The sequence below is a fragment of the Limulus polyphemus genome, unplaced genomic scaffold (genome assembly GCF_000517525.1).
Source record: "Limulus polyphemus unplaced genomic scaffold, Limulus_polyphemus-2.1.2 Scaffold2047, whole genome shotgun sequence".
NCBI lineage: Eukaryota > Metazoa > Arthropoda > Merostomata > Xiphosura > Limulidae > Limulus > Limulus polyphemus.
The window spans coordinates 33,948-41,324 of record NW_013667657.1 but is presented as its reverse complement, the minus strand read 5'-3'; the positions used below and the strand labels follow the sequence as shown (position 1 = coordinate 41,324).

The 7,377-nt window shown below is 34.4% G+C and overlaps 1 pseudogene; it reads right to left on the bottom strand.

Annotated features, from left to right (window-relative positions):
- The window catches only part of LOC106465771, a 63,698-nt pseudogene that overhangs the window by 28,065 nt on the left and 28,256 nt on the right, over nt 1-7,377 (bottom strand).

Here is a 7,377-nt window from a genome sequence, read left to right as displayed (position 1 = left end):
AAATGGATTCTCTATGCGGATATCAAACGCTAAAACCAATGCTCAGTCCTAGACAAAAAAAAAAAAAAAAACTTACGACCCCCAAACTGGACTCCATCCGCAGAAAAGTGATGCTTTGCATTTAGTGAGACATCAAAGGAGTAATTCATTTTGAACTTCTCAATCCACAGCAAACTGTCAATGCAGAGATCTATAGTTAACAACTGGAACGTTTAAATCAAGCTCTTCATCAGAAATGCCCTTCACTCGTCAATCAGAAACGTGTTATTTTTCTCCATGACAATGCATGTCCACATGTGCCACGTTTGATGCAACACAAGATTATGGAGTTGGGCTGGGAAGTTCTCCCCCACCCATCATATTCTCCAGATGTGGCACCATCAGATTACCATCTTTTTCGTACGCTGCAACACCATCTTAATGGAAAAACGTATGCAAATGTGGAAGGTGTTAAAGAGGACATCGGCATGTTTTTTTCTTCAAAGCCAAGTGCTTTCTTTAATCAGGGCATTAACAACCTGACTGTAAGATGGAAAAGTATCATCGATGAGAATGGAGACTATTTCATTTAATAAATGTTTTGTTTTGATATACAAGTTGTTCGGGTTTTTTCATCTAAAAAAAGCGACATTAATTTCTTGACGGCCTAATACATATCTCTCAAATCCTGTATAAGTTCATTGGGGAAGTAAAAGACAATTAAAACACCATAAAATATGTGTTTTGGAAACAACAATCGAACCTCGATAATTCAGGTTCAGTCTTGAATGAATATTTTTTCTTCTTCTGAATTTGAATAACAAACCAATCTACACACACTTTATTTTTTACTATTTCCAAACTAACATGAACCAGATGTTTACAAGAGCAGCACCGTGATCTTAAAGGACGGTATTCCATGTTTGATCATGATTTCATTTAAAGTTTTGTCAGCTTATGTTACGTTTTAGGAATTTCAAATATATAATTATTTAAGTTCTTTCCACCCTCTTATCATGCACCAAAAGTCAAACTCCGAAACAAATTAAACTTGCATTCCCTTTACGTATATTAGCTAAAATTCAACTCGATAGAAATGATCACTCATACCTTAGATTAGAATGTTGAAAGGAACTCTGGCGAGAACGCGTCAGGTGTTTTTCGGCATCATCATGATGTTCGTTACCATGCAAATCTTCGTGGCTTGGGGCCCGTGAATTTGAATTACGTACGGCGCCCATCAAACGCCGTAAAAGTGACGGGCGCTATAGGAAACCAACCCCAATATAATTCAAAGACAAAAAAGAAAGACTGTTGGGTATACAATTTAGTTGCTACGTTTATGAAGACGATAAGTAAATTACCGATGTCTGTAATCTTAAATTTCCTACACTATAAAGTACTAAAATGAAAAATATTTTATTATATTTAGGAAATATTTCCTATTTTTAACAACCTCTAATTAACTATAAAAATGCTATGAAAATTATATATTTCATTGCATTTATAACGTGTTTGTTAACTATTTCATTACGATGATATTATCTCTTAAGTCATTCAGTTTTTAATAGGAGATTAGCAACTCAAACTGACAGTAACAACTGAGGATTTTCCGCTTCAATTAACGATGAATATGAACCTCTTTTGCAATATTAGTAAATAATTCAACATCGTACTTATACTTAAATATAAAATATTTAAACAGAAGGTTAATCGCACTTTATAAGAACCACGTTTCAGGTTTCGTGCTGCCCTCTATCGGCCATCATGTATCATAATTCCGCACTACTGACGGACGATCCAATGTCTGCTGTAATAAGTTTCTGCAAAGAACGAACGGCATAATCAGTTTTAAACCACATAATGTAACAAATCGTTTCACAGCCCCTCAACTGAACATGAACGTCAGCTTCCAAGACGATGTTTAAGTAAATCAAAAGCAGAAAAGTCCATTGGAGTTGTACCGGAGGACTTGATAGGCTTGTGGTCGAACAAGATTGCTGTAATTGTAGTTTATTCGACCATTTTTTTTCTAACAAAAACATCCGTAACTTCTAGATGTGAATGGAAGCCTTCATCAACATCCTCTAATCATTTTTTTTTTTTTTTAGTATCAAGAGATTGTCCAACTTTAAAGCTCTGGTTTCTTGTGTCAGAGGATTCTGTTTGGCTTAATTTACAAGTAAAGTCTTGTGAGCTTGATGGTATGGCTCCGACGCTCACGGTTGTCTTAAAAACCCTGTTGTATAACGTTTTTTCTCTTCCGTGAATAAAATTGAAAACCTCTTCCTTCAAAAGTTTCGCCCTCTAGCTCTATATTTTTTTAAAGAATTTCACTAAATAAATATTTCCTATCGGAATTTTTTTCTTTTAAATATATATCATTATAGCCTCACAATCGGAATGATCGGATATTCGCCATGGACAGAATATGTAGACTTTAAACATGTCGCCCGTGGTAGCACGGCTCACAGCTGCGGTGAAACGCCACTGTATTAGCATTTGAAAATCTCTCCTTTAAAGTGCGATTAAACTTCAGTATACTTGCTACGAAACTTACAAGTCTAAACAATAAATGAGTTATGGATTTTCATTAAGTTATGAAATACATACATATTCATGCAGAAAACCATAAATATTCTTCTTCCATGCAATATAATCTTGATTATGAAATCTTATCATGCAGTGCAAAAAAAAAAAAAACTCGATTTCTTCCTCATTACAGCTATTTCAATCACAAGTTGACACACTTTGTATAAAAGAATATACCCTAGCGTAGCAGCCGTAGTTCAGTCTGACGTCACAGCGGAAGTTCAATCTGAAGTTACGTCACATAACGGGAATAACTGAAAGTCACTTGAAGAAAAATATGTGCCTTAAAAAAGCTTGTTTGTTTGGAATTAAGCACAAAGCTACACAATGGGCTATCGGTGCTCTGCCCACCACGGGTATCGAAACCCGGTTTGTAGTGTTGCAAGTCCGTAGACATACCGCTGTGCCACTGGAGGCCCTTAAAAAGGCAACGTTGCACGGCAGCTAATTATTTTTAAACTAACTAGTAATAGTTAAACTAAATGTTTCAAGAACTTGAAAGAGGCTCAATTACTTCAATAGCAGTTCTCTCAGTTAACCTTGAAACTTCAGTTAAGACCTACATGAAACCGGAAACTGTAAAATTTACGAACAGTGCAAAAATTCTAGTAAAAGACAGTCTATGTCAGGGGTCGGCAACCCAAATAATATGAAACTTTTGTAAAAACGCAAGACACCGAGGACCGCAATGCATGTAACCTCTATCTCAATAATTGAACAGCAAGAGAGTTAAAGAGTCACGGGTTGCCGACTCCTGGTCTATGTTATGAACCAAAAATGCGGTCATCATGTTTATTTTATCAGTACTTATTCCAAATATGTTGCCATATAGAAACATAAACGAATTGTCCAATAATTCAATCAACAAACAGTGCTAGGATATTCAAAGAATTAGCTAGAAACAGCACGCAGAGTCTGGCGGTAATACGTTCTTACAATACTCTGTACCTTTTAAGAAGAAGCGGGAAAATTTTGAGGATCTTTGGCGCAGGAGATAATAAACTTTTTACACTCATACTTGGTTGTCATCACGATTAACTCTCAAAAAAGAAACTATATTTTCTTACTTTACTTCAAATACCCGAAGCCCACCTTTCGTGATATTAGTATTTGTATTTGGAATTTATGACAAGGCTACTAAGCTGATCTGCCGCCGTCTCCCTAATTTTGAGCTAATGACCACATGGAAGGCAGCCAGTCAGTAGCACATTACCACCCACTATCCATCCTAAGGGATTGATTGCTACTCTTATAATGCACCCACAGCTTAAAGTGCAAGGAATGTCTTGTGGCATTTCACGGATTCGAACTCATCTCGCCAGCTCCAAAATCCAGATTCCCATGATATTAGCGCAGTCAACAACAGAGAATGCATTTACAAGCTTCAACGGCTCATCCTTTCCATTTATACATGGAATCCGGGGAATAAGAAGTTATATAGATACATATGCAGTCGTTATGATTTTAATATGTTGTTAAGCCTTTTTGTGATAGAACTTGAAACTTTTAGAAGTAAATGTTATTTGCATTTCAAAACATTCAAAATAAATATGAACATAATGCGTTTTTTATTGGGTAATGTTGAATAGAATTGGAAAACTAAATGTTTACTTAAAACATGACTTGTAGGAATGTTCTTTGAGAATCTACGAAGAACATTGTAAGAGAAAATACTTAAGATCAACTTGATGTTAGCTGTGAAAGAGAAAAAAAATCGTATATTCTTTCACTTATTTAGAATGCACACAAATAAAAATATAAAGATATCTACACGACATTAATAATATACTAAGGGTTACGAGAAGGCGAGGCTGGAGAAAATTCTACGTTTCTAGCCTACTCTATACGTGTTTAAAAAGAGTAAAAACATGCAAACAGTAAAAGAACTAGAGGAAAGAGTGTCTACACTACCGCTCCATCTGCAGAAGGAGAGGGAGGGATGTCTTCCTGAAAACAGAGACAAACAGATACAAAATGAAACTACCAAGCACGTTATACACAGCTATAGTTTTTACAACACTACATCAAGCGTGTAGATACAAAGATTATTTGTACTATATATCTAAAACACACTCTAGTGACTAATATTGTGTTCTGCAGGCACTGATATATATATTATGATCTAAACAAATAATTAAAAGATGTAATAGATAATAATTAACAAATTAACTGACAATTTATGTCCCTTTATTATGAATCATTGTTCATTAAATTATAGTACTACATAACATCCTTCCATTTTAAGAGAGATTAATATAAATTTAAAACAAAACGTTTTCTTTACAATGAAAAAATTACATCTGAATAGTGAATATTAAGAGTTTTCTAGAACTTGGTGTATTTTAACTTGAAATATGTGTAAAACAGATCATTCTTCAAAACTACAAAAAAGCAATTGACATGCTTTCAGAAGATACATATTCACGTTTAGCTGCTGCACATCCTCGTGACACCAATTACACAGTGTATATTCCAACCTTTGTTTAGTTTGTTGAGCATCAGTAAAATAGCCAAAATCTTAAGCTTTCCGTAAAAACTGAATAATTAAATAACGATTTTCAAAACGTAGCATAGTACGTAGTTTAGAGGAAAAAATGACGTGAACAAGAACAAATTTAAGACTCACGAAGAGTTAGCAAAGACTTTGAATTGTTCATTTTTAAAACAATATATCACGTTAATATATATATGTATATTTCTTAAAGATGTATTTTATTTCCACAAAAGATAAAACTGAAAAACAAATCTGTGACATTAAACAGTTGTATAATATCGAGTAATAAATTAGGCAAAATGTCATAACGTTATTTGCGTACTTAAAGTAATTTAGGTTACTGTGTGGTGAATTAAAAGGGACTCAAAACCCCATAGATAAAGTTGTTCCACTTCATAAAATGACATTGTACTTTAGATTGCAGTATGTATGCAAAGAAGACAAGAGTCTTAGCTATAAAAGAAGAGACAACGGCTCACAGATCTCAAACTACACGAGGACTATTTGCGCTGGCCGTCCCTAAGTTTAAAAGTGATATACTAAAGAGAAGGCAACTAGTCAAAATTACTCACCACCAATTCTTGGCCTACTCTTTACTAATGAAAAATGGGATTGAACGTCGTTTTACAACGCTCCCACGGCTGAAAGGGCGAGCATGCTCGGTGATGGGATTCTAATTTGCGACCGCAGATTGCGAGTCGAGCGCCCTAACCATTAGACCATGCTAGGACCATGTCGGAATGTACCGATTTGAAAGAAAGATAGCTTCGGCGTTACAATTTAGTATAATCTTCACATGGAGGATTTTTATTCTGTAGAAGTATGTTCTTTAGTACACAAATAAAAGCCGGTTGATTCAGCTTTAAAATATTCCATGTTGTATCCCGTTTAGCTTTCAAGTATTGTTTTTTTAATAGCCAACATTTAAGTAATAATAGTGCGGGTAAAGAAAGTTTCATTCAATAAAGAGGTAATAAGAACCTTCAGTCACAACGTTTGTGATAACAATCACGCTAGACTGCACAACGTTTGTGATAACAATCACGCTAGACTGCACAACGTTTATGATAACAATCACGCTAGACTGTAGATGTTTTCGCCACGTTTCTTCTTAGCTTGTCCAAGCATCTAACGTGATTTGTAACCACAAATGTTAATTAGGCTTATTGGTTGGTGTTCAAAGCTTCGTTAGCTTTCGACGTTCGACTTATAAAAACAAGATCTCTACCACTCGTACCTAGCTAACTGGTGTAGAATTCCACCACCGTAAATACAAACGAAGTGAGTACATCTTAAACTTTAAGCCTAACAACACACGAGGTTTTCTGCGACAATTTGTAAAATTAGCATTATTTACGTTGTGAAACTGGGTTTCGTAAGACACTTAATTGTAGATAAAGTAAAACTATGCATTAGAAGAATTCATTTATTATTAACACCACTTCTTAAATGACGAGAGTTTGTTCATTAGAGCTTTATTTAGCAATTTTATTTAGGCACTCGGATGAAGAAGAAAACTGGTAAACTACTGACAAAACGTACAAGTTCTGTTAAAAACATAATGGAAACGAATTAGTCTAATAACATACTGCGTATGTCAGACTGATTACCGTTACACCTACTTACCATTTACGGTATTTGTGATTTTACATTTGCATAAAGCAGAATTTATCACAAACAGTATTATTAGAACTTCAAAGGTTTAATTTTTTTTCTGGATACGGGAGACTTTCAGTAAAACTATTAATTACAAGTTTTATATTTTTACTCTTATAACACAGCACACATACTTACTGCCAAGCTGTCTGCAGTAGGGATCTGACCGAACCGTGAGGACTTCCAGTTTTCAAGTATCAAAAGAGACGCATAAATCTTACCAACAGTGAGCGACCCCTCGCGAAGTTCTGTTGGAGAAATTTAAAATTATTATTCTGATTTTCTGATTTTATGGTATAAATATTTGAATCTAACAACGTGACAGAATAACCAAACAATCTCATTTTAACAAGACATAAATAATTCAACACGTTAATTCAGATATTCAGTGATATAGTATATCCAAACTAATTTATATTGAATACTGAACATCAGTTTATGTTATTTTATACCATAAGTCAACTATATAAATTCTATATAAATCTCATACTAAGTACCATCTTCAGGTGGTATTATTCTATCCAGCAGTTTCTTAGCTTGTAGTGGCCACAGTTTTTTAATGGTTTTTCGAAGTTCTCGGTCAGCTTGATCCATTTCCTCGGCTAAATAGAAAATGTGAAACAATAAAAAGTATGACATATATATATATAAATATA